The sequence below is a fragment of the Epinephelus moara genome, chromosome 3 (assembly GCF_006386435.1).
Source record: "Epinephelus moara isolate mb chromosome 3, YSFRI_EMoa_1.0, whole genome shotgun sequence".
NCBI lineage: Eukaryota > Metazoa > Chordata > Actinopteri > Perciformes > Serranidae > Epinephelus > Epinephelus moara.
In genome coordinates, this window is record NC_065508.1 from 4,139,236 (window position 1) to 4,162,838 (window position 23,603).

The 23,603-nt window shown below is 41.2% G+C and overlaps 1 protein-coding gene across 2 annotated transcripts in view; it reads right to left on the reverse strand.

The window, feature by feature from the left end:
• Positions 1-23,603, reverse strand: part of sgcd (sarcoglycan, delta (dystrophin-associated glycoprotein)) — a 226,197-nt gene that overhangs the window by 155,517 nt on the left and 47,077 nt on the right. The window lies entirely within an intron of this gene.

Below are 23,603 nucleotides of genomic sequence, written 5' to 3' on the forward strand. Positions count from 1 at the left end.
AGCTCATGGGACCTTAGATCGGAAAAAATATGAATGGCAGTGAATGAGGAGAGCAATATTATCTTTTGTTCCCGTTTGAGTTGCGACATGAAATCTAAATATGTTGTTAATGAATTTAAAACATAAATTTTAAGGTCAAGAAAGTCATACTTTGTGGTAAAACTGTTGAGATATGAGCTTTTTAATTAGAAAGACTCAAGAGTACACAGGAGGAGGTCGCGTATGTAACGTCATAGCTTTCGCTCGCTTCCTGCAGCTTGGCTTCCCCGCTGAAATTCCACTGTTTTATGATTAATCGATTTATGATTGAAGATATCTGGGTGTTTTGTGCCAGGTTGCAGTCACTCCAAGCTGCAGGAAGTGAGCGAAAGCTAAGATGTCACATACGCGACCGCCTCCTGTGTAGTTTTTCTAATTACGTTTTTTTTCAAAAGCTTATATTTCAACAGTTTTACCACAAAGTATGACTTTCTTGACCTTAAAATTTATGTTTTAAATTCATTTACGACATATTTGGATTTTATGTCACAACTCAAACGGGACCAAAAGATAATATTTCTCTCCTCATTCACTGCCATTCATATTTTTTCCGATCTAAGGTCCCATGATCTTCACCGGAAGGGGCGTGACTTCGGCACTCTATGGACTAGGTTTTTTTTTTTTTTTTTTTTTTAAGATTAGAGAGAGAGTGGGGACTGACACGCAGCAAAGGGTTGCAGGCCGGACTCGAACCCGCGACCGCTGCAGCAAGGCAATGCCTCTGTACATGGGGCGCCGGCACTATCCACTACACTACCGACGCCCCCTATGGACTAGTTTTAAATGATGAATAAAACAGTTGGGTTGATGCCAAAAACCTTTGTAGGCCTACTTTTTTTTCCCCGCAGAAAATTGATCAGGAATCAATAAGGGAATTGATGAAGAATCAGATTGATATGCTGAATCGATAATGACATTGGTACCAAAGATATTTTATCAATTCCCATCCCTATCAAACAGTAAATGTGCCTTCAAATGAACAACTATGATCCAAAAGAGGCTCACAGTGTAACTGCAGTCATTGATGATTCCATGTAGCTTTGTCACTGTAAGCAACCCTTCACATTGCAGACACTTTAGATTCAGTCTCAGCAAATATTGATTAATGCAGCTTCAGCACAGTCAAAACAAGAGTCAGTAGATTGGACCGAACACCCGAATATACTGCAAATAAACTGAGTGTTTTAGGTCTTAATATATGGACTGCAATGCTGTAAATTGCGATTTTGACAATAACTGTTTTTTTTTCCTTAGAGATGGAAGACAGTTTTGCTTTGTTTGATCCTGGTTAATTCTGAGTTGTTCACACATTTTTCAGATGCTTTAAAGTGGTCTAACAACCAAACTAAATAAAACACAGCAGCAGAACAATCCCCCTATTAAGAGTAAAACTATAGAGCTTTGTTGTCCTCTGGGAGCCCAACACCACTTCAAACAAACTCTGACCTTCCCTCTGCCTCTGCTCTTCTTCCGCTGTTCTTTACACTTCTTCAAGTCTCTTTAGATTCACTTACCAACTCCTTTTGTATAATCTCTTGCTTCATGTTGCCGACTGACTCCCTTCCCTCTTAGTTTCTTCTCATTCTTTATAAGCTCTCCACCCTTTGCTCTTTAACCTTCCCCTTCTGTCTTTCTGCCCTCTACCTCTACTTTGAAACGCTTTCCCTCTTCTTCTTCTACAGTTTTTTTTCTATCTTGTTCATTAAAAAAAGCCACGTTCCCAGAATTCAGCGAGGTTGTCATGTAGCATGAGGCTTGAGACTCTTATATCACCAAATTCTCTTGAAATGGTGCTGAGTAAGACTATCGAATCTTACCTCATCAACAAACTTAAAAATGTGCTTTGTATAGCTTATTTCTTGAAATGTACCTTCAAAACACGAAGGCTGATGCAACCCCCGACCATTACCCGGGAAGCATAACACCAAACAGGAAGTGTGTAACCCTGTGAAACTCAGATACCTTTTGAAGTGTAATAACAGAGAGGAGACAAAGTCAGAGTGTGCCGGAGATGAGTCGCGTCTCTGGGGTTTGGGTCGATGACTTTGATGCCTCGCAGAAAATGGATACTCTTCCACTTGGTGTAGCTGTGTGTTTAGATATTTTCTTTACCGAGAAATTGCAAAGAGCCCAGTATAGCTTTTCACTTCCTTTTTCAGCCGTGAAAACATTGTGTTCATGTTAGCCTTTTGCCCTAACCACTCAGCAGCAAGTGACATATTGATCAATGTCATTTTCAGTCGACACAAAAGCTCTGACCACTTCCTCTCCGGAGATCCAATTACAGGATTTAGGATTCAGCAAGCAGACCATTGCAAGATCTGTCGCAGATAGCTGATTAAGACGGGCTGACTGAGAGAGCAGGAAGTGATTCTATATTTGCTTGGTTATTTGGTCACACGTCATTATGTCATGAGCGGGTGTGAAGGACCTTGCTCAAGGGTATGTCAGCAGCAGCAATTATGGAAAGGGAGTGCTGGTGTTTCAGTCTGTCAGGCTCAAACTAATGACTTTCAGGTCCCAATCATTTCATCTCTAACATTAGCCACCTGATGCCTCATTAGCAGAGCCTTTGTGTTTCTGTGTGAGTGTTTTGTGAGTGATCAAACACCAACATCACCCCATAAAGATCTAAGTACGACAGACAGTGTTTATCTGCCTGTTAGCTTGTGAAGCAGAACTTTTTCTTTCTACAGAGACGATATGAGTTTGTTTCTTTCATCAAAACTCTGTCAGTATCAGACTCAATATTGTTCAGACCACAGCAGACAGTGTGATGGATGGATCATTACAGTAGTTGAGTTTAAAATGCCCAACACAGACTCATGCCTTCTCAGATCTTGAACTTGTCTTGAACCCATTTCAGCTTTGTTTTAAAAATGTCTGCAGTCAGCCGTTCGATTCTGACCAGGAGGTAGACCAAACCCACTTAGATAGACTCCCAGTCAAACAAAGCGATGTGGACTCATCTGTCATTAACAACGAAAGAACAAGATACGACTCTCACTTTTGGGAGACAAGAAAGTGGAAAGTAGAGAAAGTTGGTGGTATTCAAGTGAACAAACTTCTGGAAAAAAGTGAGAGAACCATCTGAATAGATCTCTAATGACTTCAGAATCAATACTCCAGTGGTCCGGTACATTTGCTGGTCTTTTCAATTTATGAACTTACTGATTAGTTAAAAAACTGTCAAAAATGTAAAAGAAAACTGGCCCATCACAGATTCCCAGAGTCCAAAGGGATTCAGTTTATAATAATATCAGACAGAGAAAAGCTACTCAGCTACAAATTACTTAACACAATAAATTGCTTATTAAAATTGTAATTTCCTGGAGATTGACTAATCGAGTGCTTGAATTGGGCCAATACTGGCACTGGCATGTCTGATTTCTGTCCAGCTGTTACTCGTTACTCAGTGCTGCCATTTTCTAATGAATGTAAGAGAATGAAAGTGTTGGGCCTAATTTCCTCTTAAACAAGCTATGAGAGAAGACAAAAGTGCAGCTCATGGTTATCAGGGGTACATTTTTAGTAGTGTATGCCCATGGATTACTATTACCATTTTATATTTCATCCATCCGCCCATTTTCATCTGCTTATCTGGGGCCAGGTCATGGGGGCAGCAGGCTGAGCAAGGCACCTCCGCAATGATTTCCAGCTCCTCCTCGGGGATCCTGAGGCATTCCCAGACTAAATGAGATATACAGTCCCTCCAGCATGTTCTGGGTCTGCCCCAGGCCTCTTACCAGATGCATGGCAGGAGAGGCACCCAAGAGGCCTCCTGCTCAGATGCCCAAACCACCTCAACTGGCCCGTTTTGACAGGAACAGCGGTTCTAATTCAACTTCCTCCAGATGTCCGAGCTCCTTACCCTATCTCCAAGGCTGAGACCAGTTACCCTACGAAGAAAACTCATCTCTGCCACTTGTGTATGCAATCTCATATTGGTCAGCACCCAAAGCTCATGACCATAGGTGAGGTTCAAAACCTAGGTAGACCAGTAAATCAAGAGCTTTGCCTTTCAACTCAGCTCCACGCCCGCATCACTGCTGATGCCATGTTGCATTTCATATTACAAATTGGTCACTTGTACCCTCAAACTAACAGTCCTTGTGCATGATTTGTGCCTCCGATTATTGCACATGTTGGTTATGACACGCTGTTGTTGGACAGACTAGACGACTGTCTGAGCCTCCTGAGGTCTTATCTGACTGGGGATGGTTTTTATGGTGGCAAAGTAATTAAACTTCCAGGAAAGTTCACATTTATATGCAGTGTGCTAAAAGACCTGAGTCCTTTCCCTGTCCTTTTTAATCTGTTTTGGGCAGAGATCAGTTAGCATGCAAGATGGCTTACTGTCTGCAGATTTTCACTCCAACCAATCACATCAGTGGGTGATTTCACTGACGCCTGTTTGAAGATGGGCTAATCAGTGATGGAGTCATCCTGAGAATGCAGTCGTACACAGCACATGATTGTCAGTAGGGGTCATGTTATCAGGATACAAGACCAGATTGATTTCTGTTGATGATACCGCACGCAACTTGCTACTTGATGAGTTTGATCCAAAGTACACCTTGATGAGCTCAACTAAAGAAGTCAACCTGTGGAAGGCACAAATGTTCTTACAACAAACAGCAGTGGCAGGGCTCGACAGTGCGAGCGTTTCACTCACATTTGCAACTAAAAATAGGTGTATGCGAACTGTAAAAAATATTTAGGGGCACATGTGCGCATAAAAAAATCAGCCGAAGCAGCCTATATTTTTGTCAATAAAAAAATAACCGCAAATGTTGGAGGAACTCCAGCCGCCTTCCCTCTTCCCCATGTGACACGGTTAGAACCACACCGCCCGCAGAAGCGCCGCAAATAGCCTCGAAGCACCGAGAAGTGAAGCCAGTTTCCTTTCGGCGCCCGTGTTAACCGATTGTGTCATCCACACTGGCCGCGCCGCGCAGCTCCGCCGCCGGCCCTGCAGCGATCATTTCGGCGTCTGGTCTATTTTCTGCGCGAGGACCTGGAGAATTGTTTTAGGATAGTAATAACATTATATAAGATAATCATATTGCAAAGATAAGATAATAACATTAAAGACAAAATTAAATTGCAATACTTTTTCAAAACTTGATGATTTTACCTTTCTGTACATTTTGTATACAAATTCATTAAATACTTTTTTTTTTCATTTACAAGCAAAATTATTTAAAATTCATTAAATAATTTTGCTTGTAAATGTCTATTTGCATCATGTTTATTACGGAAAACACATTACTTGATCAATTTACATTGTGCCCCTAAAGTTCTTTGTGCGCTCCTTACTTTTTCAACTTAGGAGCACATGTGCTTCTTGGGAAAAAAGTTAGCGTCAAGCCCTGAGTGGTCGTCTTTAGAATCTGGAAGTAGAAAAAGCTGTTGCCTTGTAACAACTAAAACAAGCAGCCTTCAAGTTCTGGAGTTGGTTTTACAAATAAAGGCCCAGTTATGCTCAACGTTAAATATGGATCAATATGGAGCCTTCTGTCCGTGCTCCGCGTTCATTTCGTCTGTATTTCTGCACGTTTCCATAAAGCTTACGGATACGGGCCAAACGGAGCAGTACCACCAGAAACTGCGGGGGCAGTGTTGCTGTCACTACCCGATACGTAGCTCTGGTGAGACACGAAGAAGAAATAACAATGGCGGTACTTTTTGAGGAAAGGAATTCTCCGTCCTCCAGTTGCGATGTATTTGTCTTTTATGCAAGAGGTACATTATCAATATCTCCTCCACAGTCGCCATGTTTGTTTTTGAGTTTGTTGTTGTCATAAACTTTTAACTTTGGGCTGCCCCCTGGTGGATATATTGGTTAACATCCATGCCAACATAAAGGACGCATGGAAGTATGTGGGCAGTGACGGTAACATCGTTTGAAACGGACGTATACATTTTCGTATGTAAAGGGAGCATAAATGGGCCTTAAGGTGGGAACGTATTTGCGTTCTCAAAGCTTTTAAATGGATCTGATAATGTTACATGTCAACTACAATGACTGAGGAAGACATATTCCATATTTTAAATATTGGGGATACGTGGCCCCTGTTAGCTAAGCGATAAGCTGCCTGGAGTCAACACGTCTTACTGTTAATGAGTATGTACTGTGTTTTAATGTCTTGCCACGAGACAAATCTCAACATTGATTTTTGTTGAATGTAACTGTAACAATTTAATTTGGGTAATAATGGTGGCCACAGACTGCGTCTTTATTTTTTCTATTTAATGTTTAATGTAGGGGGTCTGTATTATGACTTTATTATGATTACACTTCGGAATTTATCTCTTGCTGCAACTTCACATTTTTGAACAATAGTCTTTTCAACTTAAACTTTCTGTAAACAATTAGAGTACAGTCACCCATCAGCCTAATTACTGTGATACACAGTAGTAGAAAGTGTACAAATCTTCATTTAGTTTATTTCAATCGGTCTTATTAAAACCCCCTGATTGTTCGTTCCTGGGCATTAAACAGCAGGACCACAATTAAATATTTTCACAGTAACATTCAAATGTCTCTCAGCCAGCGAGTTGCCAAACCATTCTTTGCTACATCCGTATGTTTCTGTGTTTTTATCTCTTCATGTTTTGTAATTATGCATTTTGTTGGACGCCTTGCAGCAAGCTAATTTTCCCATTAGGGACTATAAAATCTTGAAGTTGAGCTTTATTAGTCATCCCCTGAGCGCTGAATTCATGAAGTTAGCAGACTCTGCCTCAAATGTAATTAGTGTCTTCGACTGTAACTCCATTTCACACTTCCACAATGCACTGCATGCCTATTGTCCCGCTCTCATTATTCCTTTCATTTTGCCAAAATGAATTGCACGTGAACTGTGAAAGCAGCCTGCTGATGATCTTGGGTTGACTTCTTTTCTCTCTCTGTCTCCCTCGTGGCCTCTTTCTTCCATCTCTCTCTGTTGACCTTTCACTACAGGCTGCTGGAGGTACTGAGGTTTAATTGTCCCCGATGAGAGCCTGTAACTCCTATCTCATCAACAGCATGGGATTTAATGTCGCCAGCAGCCAATTCTGCATTCTGTCAGCTCGTGGCAAGAATGGGCTGTTTGGATGCAGCTTTGGACTAATTCACGGGGGAAGAGTCTGGACCTGAATGTGGAAAACATTTGGAGGTTTGACCTTGGCTGGTAATCTGTTTTTTAATCTGGCTCACTTAAATTTGTTCTCACTGCCAAAATTCCATGTAATTACCACCTGGATCTTTATTTTTGTTGTTCTGGCTATCATTGCCATGAGGTATGATGATATTTTTCTTTCCAATATTATTGCAAAGATCCGGGGATGCATCAGAGTTGGCGTCATTAAAGAATTATCAATACATTTTCTCAACTACTTTTCTGATTTAATTGTTTAGATGTTGTAACTGAGATCCAAAATGCATTTAGAAGTTGAACAAAGTTGAACAAACCTGAAACACTGATCAAAGTCTGACATTGTAAACTGAAAACAGATGCAGGTGCAAGGTTGCAAAAATGAACCAAGACTAATTTATACAATAGAAAGACACCTACAATTTTGAATAAACTGGTTAACTATTTTAAACATGCCAGAAAGCTTGTGTTGTAAAGCACAAGTCATTGGTCGAGTTGAGTCTTAAATCACCAGGGGTCTCATTTATAATACGATGCATAGGATCCATACTAAAAATATACATACAGACAAAAGCCCAAAATGGCTTGCATCAAAAAATATTTGACAATTTCAACGATCAGGTTTCCACCTCACCACCTGCATCGCCAATTTCCCATCCCCAAAATGTTCGTAAGCATGGGTCAAAGTTTCTCGCATCATCATTGATCTCTGTTATATATTTTCTTAACGTACAGAAACGATGGTCAGAACTGGAAAAATAACATTCTGTGTTGTACAAAAGTATTTTTTTCTTTTACCTCCAGTTCGTATAGTTTACAAAAACCACACATTCAGAAAATGCAATGATAACCACCCTTTTGCAGGATCCAGAAAACAGATCCAGAAAATTCTTAATCATGATCGAATAGATTGAAAAAAAAATAACTTGAGTAATATAAACCATTACTCAGAGGTTCTGTTATGATGGCATGTTAAAAAAATGATTTAACAAATGATACTACATTTGACAGGCTGAGCATTGTAGCTATCATTCATTTTTAACCCAGATTCAGGATGAGTCAGAAGGTTCATGCCAAGGACGACATAGCTGACTGCGGCCAAATAAAATCAATAAAGCCAGTGGTATCATAAATATTATAGGTCAGTGAGATCATCTGGTCTGGCAACCAGTGAAAAAACGCTTAAATGGGGACATAGCTCTTTCTTTAAGCTGTAGTCAAAAGCAGTTATCATCATCATCAGCTGCCTCTCCTCCTCCTCCCACTTCTTCATCTTCTCTTTATTTGACTTCTTTTTACCCACCCCCTTTTTCCATGAGTGAAACCCGTGAAAAAGCTTATCAATGTTGCTCGGAGGAAGGCAGGCTGCAATCAGTGGGAAAATTACTGCTCTTTCTCCTGTCACCATCACCAACAATCCACAGCAGAGCCAGGGATGTTTATCTGCTGAGAGTCTTCAAATGCATTATGACTGAGCTGCTATCTGTAAAGGGAAAATGGTCTCATATTGTAGCGTATGCACCCTTCACTTGGGTGTAGCTTTGGGACAAACTTTCCAATCTGCAGCGGAAAGAGTGGCAGTGGGTAGGAAGACGGTGTGGGGGGTAGTTTGGTAAAGGCCCCCAGAGTACCATTACCTAAAGCGTTACCACCTACTTCCTTTTGAATGCTGACAAACACAGTTGGTCGTGTTTGTTGCTGAAAGCTAGTGAGGGAGCTCACTAGTGCACTAGTGAATACTTTTGGTTGGTCAACTAGAAAACACTTGAGGCATCTCAGTCCTTTTTTTTTAAGATTAGAAAAGCATTTTGTCGGAAAACTTACAAGAAACATTTCCGGACTTGCCATCTTATTACATTTATTTCACTTTGTCAGCAGGCCATCTACAAAACAAACTGCTTAAACACACGGAAAACAAAATGAGCCCTGGGGACTTTGTAGAGAAGGTGGGAGACATAATGGATGTGTCTAATGTATCTCTTTATTTGCTACATTTACTCTCTGCCATTTTTGTGTCTGGAGTCTGAGCGTGGGCTCAATATAATTTAAAAAACCTCACAACAGAATGAAAATACGTTTGCTAACAATCCCACAATATGTTGCATTAGATACATGCTACAATACTACACCTATTAGTGATGACTGAAAATGATGATGACTCATAAATGTCAAAACTCTCAATTTACAGCTAAGCATAGGGTAAACTACTGAGCATTAATTTGGTAGAGAAAGCTGTCTGAGTGAGTGAAGGCTGACTGAGGACTCTCCTGCTGCCACACAGCCCAAATCACTCTGCTTCATAAACCAGCACAACAAGCACACACAGCTGTGTATGTGTATGTGTGTGTGTGTGTGTGTGTGTGTGTGTGTGTGTGTGTGTGTGTGTGTCTGTCAGAGAAACAGAGACTGACAGAGTTGTGTGTAGTTGTGTGTCTCTGAACCGTAAATATAGGCTGGCACTCCTCTCTCAGATTACAGGAGGAGGTAAACATCTCAGCAGCTCTTAGGTCATCTCCTGTCCTGTCTGCTTGTATTACGAACTATTTCAGAGCCTCTACTGTTATATCAGAGTACGGGTCATCACATAAAGGAGAGGTAATGGTTCAAGTCCTACTTTAAAGTATATAGGCTTTGCCCTCCAAGAGCTGCTACGATTGAGTTCATCCCTGCTGACTGAATTTGTACCAGCTGGGTTGTTGTAGAAATCTTTTAAAGTCCTGTTCAGAAGTAAAAGGTAGTAATCATGGTGTTGGGTAATATGTGTGTTCTTTATCAGGGGGCTGTTTGCACAAAGTACCTGTAGTTCACTCCTTAAGTATGACACTTAAGGTTTAGTTTTACCTTAGCTGAGGAAGTTACTCAAGGGTGTTGCACAGAATCTCTTAAAAGGTTTCCTTCGTCAAGGACAGACATGAAGTCATTTACAGTGCTGAAAGAGATTTCACAGTAGTAAAATTCTACTGTTTCCATGGAGACCATTTGTTTGCTTGAACGTACGTTTGTACTAACCTACGCTACCTGTTGTAGCATTTAAGTATCCTCTAACAAAGTTGGCCTGGTAGTAAAAAAAACCCCAAAAATGACAGAAGGTAAGAAGACACGAAAAACAAAGGAATTCAACAAAAGAAAGAACATACTGAAAAGTAAATCAGCAAACATGACGAACATACCAATAGACCAATAACTGGTCAGCAAGATCCCTTTGCATAAAACCACAGAGCAATCATTAATTTTAAAATGGCTGCAGGAGTGCAGCTTCAGAAAGTCTAGTGATCCAACTCTAGATGTTGAGGCAAATCATAAATTGACCTCCGGTCAAATTTATAGCGCAAAATCAATTGCTCATTATTAAGGGTGCTCATCAGGTTCTCTTCTCGGGATGCCTTCATTTTCCTCAGCTATCACCATAAACTCAGAAATGTTGTTGTTAAGATACAGTCTGAGGTACCTTGTGTTTTTTCCCTTACTTTTGTTTCTGAGGTTGTCTGTGCAATAGTTTAATAAACTATAAGCGATTCTTTAAGTGTAACTTTGGGACAAGACTTAAGGATGTTTTGTGCAATGAAATTGAGCATCGTGTTAGTTCAGGCAGGACATGATGTCAAGTTAAACTCACCTCCCAGCAAAATCAGCTGATCTCAAGCAGCCCAATCAACTGATTGAGCAGCTGATTGATGGAAGGGAGTCAGCTGATAGATCACATGATTCCCTTCTATGCAATCAATTGGCAAATCGCATTCAGGGTTTGTCATTGATGTTGCTCTGTTCTGTTCCCAGGGGGGTCTTTGCTGCTGCTCCCTCTGCCTTAGGCTTTCCATGTAGGCACATGGAAGGGCAGGGAGGTGTGTTCTCTCTGTTTTAAGGCTTTCCATGTAGGCGTGTGGAAGGGCAGGGGGGGTTTGCTCTCTTCGCCATCCCACGTAAGCGCGTGGAAGAGGCTTCCTGCATAGGCCATAGGAAAAGCACAGTGGCCCCAGAACAGAGCCATACCGACAAATATAATACTGCCAAAGGAAATAAATGTTTCTTTGACTAAAATGTTCCTGACTGAATTTTATCTAAAGACAACCTTAACTTAGAGTTTAAGGAAAATCTTCACTTAAGGTACTTTTTGCAGCTGGCCCCAGGGCCTCATCTCAGTCTAGGCAGATATCTCCGAATTATCCGCATCGCTAGATACCACTAAAAGTAAATAGATTTTTCTTTCTGGGTGAGCAACCCTTAAACATAAATTGTGAATGCCGAGTCTAAAATGGCAGCAGATCCCACTGCAAATTCAGAGACATCACTATGACCTTGGCAAATTTCCTGCTGAAATCTGTATTCAGTAAACCAGCAAATATGAATAAACAACATCGGACAGCGAGCTTCTGGGGAGTTGGTGAGTGCTGATGGTTTGGAGGCAGAGGGGAAGGTCAAGCTGCCCCTCTGGGCCCAGAGAGTCAGAGTTGTTGGCACTGCCAGGCCCGCTTTGGCCTCTTCTGGGACTTGGGGAGGCGGAGGCTCTTGGTTCAATGGCCCAGTGTGGAGCTGCTGCAAACCTCCTCCTGCAGAGCTTTAGCTCTGTCTCCCAGGAGCAGTGAGCCGTATCACACAGTCACAACATTTCACCTCACTTCACTTTAAGTACAGGCTCCAGTGGGGAACCAGGTAAAGAAAATGGAAAGTGTTTTGAGCTTTTCATCCCTCCCTTGCCCTCATTAATCTCTCTCTGGCAGCACAGACCAGGCGGACCATCTCTGGCTGTGTGTCCTGTTAAAGTGCTCTACAGTAACAAAGTTAATTCCTATCTGTCAGTATAATGGCATTTAGTAAATCAACCAACTTCTATGAAGAGCTCTGAATATATATAGTGTATACAGCATGATGGATGTCTGCAAGAACTGGGAAAGTTTTTAAAATGCTTTAAATTATATTATGTTCTTTTGCTACAGCTGCCCTCTGATAGGTCAACATATTATTAATTTTTCCTTTTTGTAATGAAATGAGTCTTATTTGCAATTCTAATTCATACTAAAAAGTTCTTGAGTCAAACTCTTGAAACATTTGTGGGCATTTGGCGTATTTGAGATTGATTAACATGACTGAAAGCATCCGAATGTGTTTTTTGCTTTCACATCAGTTCTTTTCCTGTTTCCTGGACTAACTTCCTTCTTTTCCTCTTCTTCTCTCTTTGTCTCCCCCCCAGAGACCACTACAACAAAAATGCTAACCTTTCACCACAAGTAAAAGCTGCCGCAGTAAGAAAACAACACCATGTGATGTTGCTTCAGGCAAAACGTTCCACTGGTCTCAGCAGCAGTATTTGATTATAGATCTGTCCTGACTCTTCTTCTGCTGAGCTGAAGACATACTTATTTTGATCCTCTAGGACAGTCAATCTGTTGTTTTCACTGCACATTCATACAAACTTTTTTTTGGTCACATTTTCCATATTTGTAAAATCCATTAAACCATCTGTAATATTAAATAAATCAACTTACATCTGTTGTACATCTAATCTATTGTTTGTCACTTTCTTTATTCATCCATCATTTGTCTTAAATCAACTTTGATGCCTCTAATTTTCTGTTCCCATGTGTCAGAATGTTGATTCGTACTTCAAAAGTAAATCTCAAGAACAGCTCAGAGTACAGTTTTAAACAGGAGAGAAAATACAAAGGCAGCAATTCCACAAACAGTAATGCAATAGAAAGTTCGCATATTGAAGGCCCGTACAGATGTTGCGTTCTTTGCGTCCCCAAATCCACTGTTTTCAATGTAGATGCACAGAAGTTTTGCTCAAATAGAGACCGACACTGTCACGACAAACTCGCATTCCCAAGCGGCTGTTTTTTTTTAGGGCGGGACAGCTGTGCCCTGAGATAAACAAATTTCAACTTTTGGAATGCAGCAACGTGAACCGCATGTCATGTGTCGAGGAACAAACAATCGCAGCCGGTACATATCCTGCCTTTCTTCCATAAATATCAGTCTGTGATAAACATGGAGGAGAAGTAGATCTTTTTAGTGCACAACTACTTTCCATCCGTCCCCCATACAACATATGGCCTAATACACACTTAAAAAACAATGGCTGGAGGAAAGGCCAACACATTCTCACTCCGACCTCGTCACATATTGACGTATTGGTCATGGAATTTCCACGTCCACATACGATATGCAAGGTACCCTGGGTACGCTGGTTGTTGATGTTCTGGAACACCGTGTTGAGTTCTATTCTTTCAAGACAAAAATAAACGCACTACGTCGGTACGTTTTTTTTTCTCTGACAACAAACACACATGGTTGGGTTTAGGCAACAAAAATAAGTAGTTAGGTTTAGGGAAAAGACCAGGGTTTGGCTTTAGAACCTTACAGGATGCGAACACTGCTTTCTCTGTTGAAAGTGGGTGTTTGTTGGACCCATCCACCACCCCTCCTGCCCGCCCCATTCGGACTTTCGCTGCCTTAACTTTCATCCTTGTCCCGCCGTGTTTCCCCCGATGCGCCGTTAAACTACAACTGCAACTAGCCGCGTATCATGCCAACGTTAAAAGACGCTTTTGGTTTCTGATGCCGCAAGTCACTGCCCAAGCACCAGATTTCGACGACTTCGGTGTGAGACTGGGCTCGATAAGCAGCTCTCAACTCCAAATCTCTGGTTAGTGGGCTATGATACGATGCTGGTCATGGTCGGTAAGCAACCTCGGAGCAACCTGCCTGCACACCCTTGAAAGCTGCCACAGAGTCGGCACACAGCATCCAGCACCCAGCACCCAACCTCACATTTTCCAGGTGGTTAAATATGCATCATGTTGTCTGTTTTCCATACATTTTACCTTTTCATCTGATTTTCATACGCTTTTCCTGCTCCATGTAAGTACATATAACATCCATTTTATTCTTTTAACTTTCATCATAAAAACCCTACTAAATCAATGACTAAATACTAAATCCCAAACTTTGGGATCCTGTATTCTTACTTTGTTTTGTTGACAAAAGGAAGCTAATTAGAATTCCACCTCCGAAAAAAGAGCCGACACACAGTGAGAACAAGCCCCAAACCCTGTATTCTCTAATCCAGTTCTGGACAGAGGGGAGACAATTTCAACAGGAGAGCTGACTCTCAGATGTTAATAGCTCTCAAGTCTCACCATTATATCGGCTCCCTCCTCCCTCCAGGCTGCTTTTTTGGCTGGTGAGCAGGCCTGGTTCACTGGAGTGGAAGGACCCGGAAGGGAGGGCAGCCAATACATCACCCCCGCCCCTTCTTTTTACTCATTACCACACAGACTCTGGACGGCCATGTACATGAGGTGCAGCCACTTTAATCTGTCTCAATCTGAGAGCCCCTGGCTGACTCTGCTGCTACAGCTAGCCTATTTAACATGAGGGGAAGCTGGGAATGCAGCCGCATGAGCTGTAGATCTCTAGAGACAGAGGCAAGGAGTAACACACACACACTGCACGACAAACAGACATACCTGCACCAACACTCTTACATAACAGTCATAAATATACGGATCAAAGTTGGATTGACTTCATGACTGAAGCTGCAGTTTTCATATCAGACAAACATATCACTGTATCCCACAGGACATGTAGTTGCTCCTGACTACTGGAAACATTCTGCAGATCTTTCTCAAGAGGTCAGAGCTGGAGCAGTCTTCCATCATCACATGATTTATTGTATTTGTATGTCTGATACGTGCACTGGTTTGCTAGGAGGCTGCATTTTCTAAAAAATAACTAAATAAATAGAAAAGTCATTAGGACCACTCTGGAAACAGGCCATCAAAGACCAACGGCCCTCAGGGGACATCAGCTGCATTGACACAGTTGTGTTTGACAGCTTAATAAAAAACGTGTGCGGGGTGAAATTAGAGTGGCTGCTCCTAATTAAGCACAATGCTAATTGGGAGCATTTTAACCCTTTATTTTAAATTTATGGGAATTCTATTAACTTTTAATGACTTTGCTGCCCTGAGCTCTCTTAGATTCTGACCCTGACTGTGAAGGCCAACTACCGGCTGCTCGCCATCTTACCGCTAATGCTTTAGCCTTAAGGGCTTCACTTAATTAACTATATACATGCTTAACATTACACTCAGTCTCCCATAAGCTGGAGCTGCTCTATGTGGGAAAAGGGTGTGTTGGCGACAAACTTCAAGGAAAGCTACATAACAGGTTCCTACAGTATAAATGTTTTAAGCTTAATCATTTCACAGAAAGACAGGTGTTTTTACTGAAGCAAAGAAATTCCAAAGTAAGGGTTTTAATTGCACTAGCATTGCATTTTAGCATGAATCCAATGAGCAAAGCGATTTAAACTGGCTCTCTACAGTTTCTCTGCTACTTCTCTGACATGTAAACTGTTTATAAAACCATAAAGGATTCAAGCGAGCACAAAACAATTTCTTACACTTTCCAGTCTGCAAGTTAACATTTGAGGATGAAAGGACAAATTCGTAACAACAGAATTAGATTTGCTATGTTAACACGTGCTAATTCTTTAATGCTTCTTTTGGTAGATTCTAAATGGGACCTTAAAAGGTTGCTTGCCAATTATTTTTTACTTAAGAGCTACAACACGACACATCCAATTCTGGAATTTAGGGTCACATCTTTTCAAAGTTAAAAGCCTGCACAGTGGTTTAAAAAAAATACCATATTGTTTGTTGTATTTATCCCATAGTAATAAAGTAGAAGGAGGGTTCTAACCAAGCAGCAACCTCCAGGGCTGAAAAATGAAGCCGATGAGGAAGTGCTAAAAACTGCAGTTCCTTGAATGGCCACTTGAGGCCGCCTCCGAAAACAAGTCAGTCCCACAGACCCCCATGTTACAATGCCCAGCAGGATTAAACATGTTCACAGACTGGTACAAAAAACAGTTTGGGTCTCTATTGCTAATTTTCCCATTCATGGAAACTGTATGGGGAGATTTTTATACAACTTTAACTATTTAAATATAATTAAGGGCGTGTCTGCTTTGAGTGGCAAGTGGGTGCCATGCCTTGAAAAGTCACAACAACAACGTTGGTTACTTAACGTAACCATGGGGTAACAGAGTCTGCCTATAGGCATGTGTTTTCACGTCATTATTAGCATTTTTGTTGTCTACAAAGTCTTGTTCAGCATTTGCTTGAACTAAACGACTTTCTTAGGAGACGGATATTCTGGTTTTCTGGTGGGTACATTTTGTTTAAATTGTTTTAAGCCTGTTTTTTGCTACAAAAAGTTAGCATTAGCACAGTTAACCACAGCTGTAAATGCACCATGCTAACCATACTAACAGATAGTGGCTGGCTTATCTTCAACCTCTTGTCCAAATAGGGTCACTTTTGGCTCCAAAGATCCAAGATGGGGATGGCCAAAATGCTGAACTTAAGGCTTTGAAACAGGACTTCACAAACCAATGGATGACGTCACGGTGGTTACTTCCATTATTTAATACTGTCAATGGTACTTACACAAATTATTCTACTCTCAGTCTGAGTTTGAGTTCAAGAGATCCGAACAGCCAAAAGTGAGAGTTGGCAGCTCTGGTAATGACATGTGACAAAATTCTTATTTCTCGCTGGAATGTAGTCATACATTTCTCCTTGCATGCTTAACCATCTGTTACGTCACCTTGTAGACTGGACAGTGCTCAGAAATAGTTTTGTGCTTTTGCAGATTTTTTCATATCAGTCCTTATTACATGATCTGACTAATGCAGTCACAAGTGTGCTTGTGTGTGTCCATCTGTGTCTAGGGCCAGGGATGCACATACCTGTGAACATATGTGTTTTCAGGAGAAAAGTGTGCACTCGTCTAAATCAACAAAGAGTGAAATGCATTTGTGAGAGCATGTTTGCGTTGCATTTATGAGCATGTGTGTGTCACAGCACTAATCCCACTTAATATCTAAACTTTTACACAGAAACACTTTCTGTTCACAAGCTCCTGCCTCGACATATCAGTGTATTTGTACGGGTGCTTGTTGGTGTTCTCCTGTGTGTGATGCACAGTACTCACAGTGATATCAACCGATAACAAGCTGTTGACCCATGCTAATGCAGGTTTTTTAAAAGAGCCATTTGTAGAGCAGGGAGCTCTCAAGTTGGACTTGACACACATTTCCATAATATCTCAAAATAAGAGTGGCGAGCACGGCCCCGGATGGAGAAAATGCAATGCAGTAATGTGTGTGAACAAGTCTGTTTGTGGTCTAATAACCTGCAGCTGCGTAAAGAGCATCGGAACATTTGACACACTGCTGCTTGTATTTCCACAAAATGGGTTCTGCTTGTGTTTGTGGATATTTAAAACCAGGCAGGAAGTTGGAACTCTTCACAGGAGACTCAGTTATGCGAATATGCTGTATGCTACATATTTGCTACAGTAAATGAAAGAGAAATACCCCCTGGGTTAAGGATGGGTTTGGGCAGCATTTTTTTTTTTGTTAAAATTGCGGACTACATCTCCAAATTGCGCCATGGCATACTCTAGTAATTCTTAGTGTTCCTGAACCACTCAAGCTCCCTTTGCCTGACTCATGGCTCTACAGGCTGCTCAATTTCACGGTGGAGGAACATCCCAAAGAAGAGCAGAGGTCAGTCTCGCTATTCAGGAAAAAAATCCATTTATGGATAGTAAGGACGAACTACGTAAAAGTGATCTCAGGCTGAACTTCAACTCAGAGTAACTAGATAACAAAAAGCTGCAGGGGGCTACTGTAAAGTCCGAGACTGGGAAACCATCTTTGAAAAACAGATAAAAGTATGGCGGTGACATTCTGTCGATAGCTCTCTTTTTTGCTTGGCTGCACTGGTGTCAGAGGTCAGAGGGGATTTCATTTTCTGAAAGACATTTAAACCAAATGGATGAGTGCCAATGAGAAATCCACATTAATATTTAAACAATTCTTGAAATCCAAGAGTGTGCACCCACAGTGCAGATTTGTGCACTTTTCCACATATGTACAGAGAATGCTTTTCGAGATCTACACAGGTGAAACGTAGTTCAGTGGCTTTTTATGGCAGAAACACATTTTAAACACACTCTACAGTTCTTGCACATCGACTCACATCCTCCCACACACACCAACATCATTCTCCCTGATGTCCACTGCTTGTCCATATTCATTATTCACACTCGTCTCTGTAATTGCAGTTGGTGTACAGTAAATATTTAATCTCTTCATACCTCTAAGCTCCCCCACCTCCAGCGTTCCTCCTCCCCCTCCTACTCACTCAGACTCCTTCAGTTTAGCTGCTTTGAATGCAGGGATAAATCTACAAGCATCTGCTGATCTCATGTACATTTATGGATTTCTATTGGCTCATTAGGGATACTGTTTCAGTTGGCTGGTGTGTGTCCTGAAGCCTTCAAATTAATTCGGTAGATAACAAAACATCCCATAACCACAGACTTTACTGCTGTGGGTGTGGTGTTCTGCTTTGGCTGCAGCAAGGTAAAACTCTGCAAAGGTTCTTCTTTGTAGTTTGCCAATAGAAAACTGTTTTGACACTTCGAACTTCTGAGAGGCTGCTCACACTTTAGAGCCCAAAATCCTAGAATTTATCCCTTTAGTGGGAATTCATACCAGAAGTGAGACGAGGCGGGAGCTCAAACAGAGTCGTGAGTGATTTAAACCAGCAGTTATTGAAAGTACACTTCACTACACAAAGGGAAGAACAATAAAATATTTGCATCTCATCATGCACCTGCAAGTGTGTTCATCTGAACTGTTTTTCTATGCAGATGATTCAGCTATTCTCAAATCTCATAAAGATTCAGCAGTTGTTGAAAAGTGTTTGGCTAAAGAGCTTCAAAATGTTGGGACTTGACTATCTAATAACAAGCTGTCTCTTCATCTAGGGAAAACAGAAGCCATGTTTTTGGATCCAGATTAAAACTAGGAAAGACCCTGGAGATGAAGGTAAAGGTAAGAGAGACTGTTACTTTGGCAAAGGACAAAGTGAACTATTTAGGATGTACATTATATAAACATCTATTGGGGGAGACTGTGGCTGTGAAAGCCCTCACAAACATCTGCCAAAAGACTAAATTCTTGGCAAGAAAATAAAGGTTTTTGGATAGATCAACAGTAAAGACCTTAGCCAGAGCTATAGTTCAATGTCATTTTGACTATGCTGCCACATTCTGGTTTAATAGCACACCATAACACATTAAAAAAATATCACCAGACTGCCCAGACAAGTTAATTAGGGTTGTTTTCAACTCACATTTTCTCAAACTTAATTGGTTTCAAGCTGATAAATGAGTCATACAATGATTGGGATTTACTCAAAAAATGGTTCATAATGAGGTCCCCAAATATTTGTCCTGCTACTTTAATCACTTCAGAGACAATCATAACTACTAAACAAGACATATAACCTCTCGTGGTTTCAGTGATTCATAATTATTGAAAACCCTGTTGTGTTGGCTGTTTTATAATGCTATTGACAGCTAACTCCTCACTCCTCTTAACCAGCTGGTAAGGGCTGCGAGTTTTCTGGAAACAGCCTTGGCTAAAAACAGCAAGGCCTAACCATCTGCTGCAGACCACATTTTGGCCATCGTCATGGCTCGAAAAACTGACATCAATAGAAAAGTTTGGTCTCAAAAGATCCCATTGGCTTTTTGACAAGGAAACAGGGCGACGCTAACTTCTACATCAGCCTACAGAAAAACGTCATCCTTGGAGCACTCTACACAAGCTGTTGGAGTAAGCCTGGAGCCCACACTGTAACTAACTGCACTCCCTGAAGAAATATTATCATGTTTTTGGAACAATGAAAGAGTGATTCCAGAGAGAAGCAGACAGAGGGGTCTACAGTCTGTGTTTGAAGGATATATCCAGGATGTCAAACTGACTCAGCAGCAACAACAGGTTAAAAAGACAAAGATAGTTAGAAGCTAAAGCCGAACTATAGGCTACAGATCACAGTGTAAAAGTGAACCACCACATCACTGCTGATCGCCACACAAGACAATGAATATAAAGGGAAACTTTGCTGATATTGAACCAGCTGTGTGGTATCACAGTGTGTGCAGATGAACAGTGTTTGGCTTCACCCCGTGCCGCTGCAAGTGGACATCTGCCGCCAGACAGGCAGGGATCTCTGGGGGAAGTCAAACATCGTTCATCTGTGCACAATGAGATGAGTTTTTGGGACAGGGAAGAAAAACTTTTTTCCACCCTCTCCAGGGAACCAGTATCAGTAATACACCGGAAGCATTTCAGAAGCAGAGCAATTTGCCTACCAGATTTTGTAAACTTTGTTGATTTGGTCATTTTTCCTTGATATTTCTGCTTCTTTCATAAATAAGTGGGAAAATGTTTTTTTGTGTGCATTTTAGTTGTGTTTATTTTTGTTATTTCCTACTTTGTTGTGCTGAAGCCTGCAAACAAAGTCAGTACTATTAAAAGTCCAGTTACGAACGATATGGATCAAAGATTTGTGGCTGTGTTTTAGTTATTAAAAATACATTCGTCCTCATGATTATATTGTATCTATATTTCACATTCAGTGCCCGTTAGCAGAAAAACTTGATCTGCTCTGAGCAACGCACCCTAGCTACATCAAAAGCCACAGTGAAGGAATTTTTCTTTTATGGTTTCTACACATCTTGCCAAAGGACTGCAGCTGAAAATTAGCCAGAAGGCTAACACTGGCACATCATCAGGAATGCTGATTAATATGCGTCGTCCAATAAATAAAATAAATGAAATGTAATGAAAAATAGACAAAGTGTGTATTTTTCTTAGCTTTCGGGATGCTTCTGAAACACACTGCAGTGCCTCTGTTGGAACTGCAAGAACTGTCAAGAGTGGCTGCAGATAGCTCGGGCGGCTGCCTGGCGCAGACCTGCACTCTACTCGGTGCACTTTTCTAGTTCAGCAGATTCTCTCCCATTAAAAGTGCCAGTCCGTATTTGATGTCCAAGAATGAGCAGGACAATATGTTCAAACCTGAGAAACAGCAGCAACCCTGCTCTCATTTGAAATTAAATGGAAACCCATGTGACTGATGCAAAGAAGACTGAAACAAAAAGCAAACCACCGTCCTGACAATCACTCTTACACACCTGGGGCAGGGCGGGGCTACACGATGAAGGAGGCCTGGTTTGCTTTAGTCCCTTTCAAACGTACCTCATTTCATATGTTTTTTTCTTATTCCATAATCTGCAGGCAGACGCATTAAAAACATTATAACACCCCGAGTGCAGCGCTGTCAGAACATACAGCTCATCATCTGAGAAACTGCTCTCTGATTTATGTAGATCTCATATTAAAGCCCCACTGTGAAGCAGACCTCATGTATTATTCACAGCAACGGCCATGCGCGCGTTTGTATGTGCTATATAAATGTGTGTGTGTCGTATTCTGTTGCATCTGTTTCTGACTCATCACAGGCACAGTGGATTACTAAGCAGAGCGAGAGAGTCGGAGGGAAGCAGACTGGGTTAGAGAGACAGGGACAGTAAGACATAGTGAAACTAAAACAAGGCAGAGAAAAGAAAACAGTCAGACTTAGTTAGAGATCATCGTCACAGGGTTTTGGAAATATAGTTGTACTGCAGATGTGGATAGAGAGTGGAATAATTTGATCATGAGTACAACATCTTTATTATTGTTCATGTACTTTAACCTAATAATCCATGCTGCTTTTATTGAGGTAAATGCCTATTTTGCTCTTTTATTGCTCATTAATTGACTGATTAAACTGACTGCATCCCCAGTTCGTTAAACCTCAAACACCCTGGGCGTGATGGATAAAAGATGCATATGGACAAAAAAGAGAAAGAACTTACAGTGACCATATTTGTGAGGGCCGGCTTCTAGTTTCATTCATGAGTCGCAGTTTGTACATATGACTATAAAAGCCACATTTACCAGCTTCATTTAGAACTTTTTAGAAGCATTTTCCACATTAAATGCAGCATTTTATTTCCCTGTTTAGATGTTTACTGATGACATGTGTAAGCATATTTCATTTTTCATGCATCTTTCCCCTGTGCGCGCATTTCTTCAGTGTCAAACAGGAAATTAAGCTGTTATTAACTTCAGTTTGTTGGGATAAAAATCTGAGGAAGGCTTGGTCACGCAAAGAAACAGAAACTAGATGGTCATTAACACGAGGCAGGACATTGCTGATGTAACTGCAGTGCAAAAACAACCCAGCAGGGATAACAAAGAACAAAAAACGGAAACAAAATATCTGAATGACTGAATAATCTTTTCTGTGATCTTCACTTAAAATGACTCATATGTGAGCTTCCCAGCTCCGAGCATTTGGGGTTTTTTTTGTTCTGCTTTGATGTACAGTAGCAGTAGCATGGTGTAGCTCAGCGGAGAGGAGCAGGGTGACAGCTTCAGAGTCGAGGTTTTATCCCTCCGTTCTGGTTCACTTAGACTAAATGCACCCCAGATGGAGAGAACAAAAGGTGTTTGTTTTGTTGTTTTTACAAGACAGAGACAAACAGTGAAGGAGGAGTGAAGGGAAAAAGGAATAAAGCTGGAAACAATGAAGATTGTAAGGCTGATCAATAAAGTGATACTCTGAGTTCTTTTACTATACTTTACTGCATTTAGGTCTACATGTCACTGCAGCGTGCGTCTCTATGGAAACACTTTACCTATAATTTGCAATGTTGATACCAAAACCGCACATCCACACTTCAAGCATTAATTACACACATAATTACTTACAAAATATCCGAGGCATCAGCTGCAGATAGGTGAAGTCCACAGGAAACTACAAACATAAATACCTGCAGTAAAGTGGCTTTAAAGGGATAGTGCACCCAAAAATGAAAATTCAGCCATTATCTACTCACCCATATGCCGAGGGAGGCTCAGGTGAAGGAGGCTGACGGTGCCCCAGATTCAAACGTCCAAGAACACATAATTGAAACCACAAAATATCTCCATACTGCTCGTCCGTAGTGACGTACACTGCGCTCGCGTGTGTGTGCTTGCGCGAGACCGTGAGACATGGGCACTGCCTTCATGTGTGTTCACGTGCTTTTGCTGGTCTCACGCTCTGTACAGAGAGGCAGTCAGAGCTACAGGGTACAATGAGGCTAAAAACAGAGTTCAAATGACGTTTTTCCAAACAACTTTTTATGTCGGGGCTTCAGGACACTTGGATCACTACGGACGAGCAGTATGGAGATATTTTGTGGTTTCAATTATGTGTTTTTGGACGTTTGAATCTGGGGCGCCGTCAGCCTCCATTAGGTGGAGTTGTGTTGCTACCTCCTCTCCCCTTGGATCTCTGCAAGTGTTGTGAGGACTCTAAAACTTCACCTGAGCCTCCCTCGGCATATGGGTGAGTAGATAATGGCTGAATTTTCATTTTTGGGTGCACTATCAATTTAATGAGCATCAACTCTGTAGATCATTGGTCAGTATCAATTACTTTTTTCTAATGATTTGCATCCTGA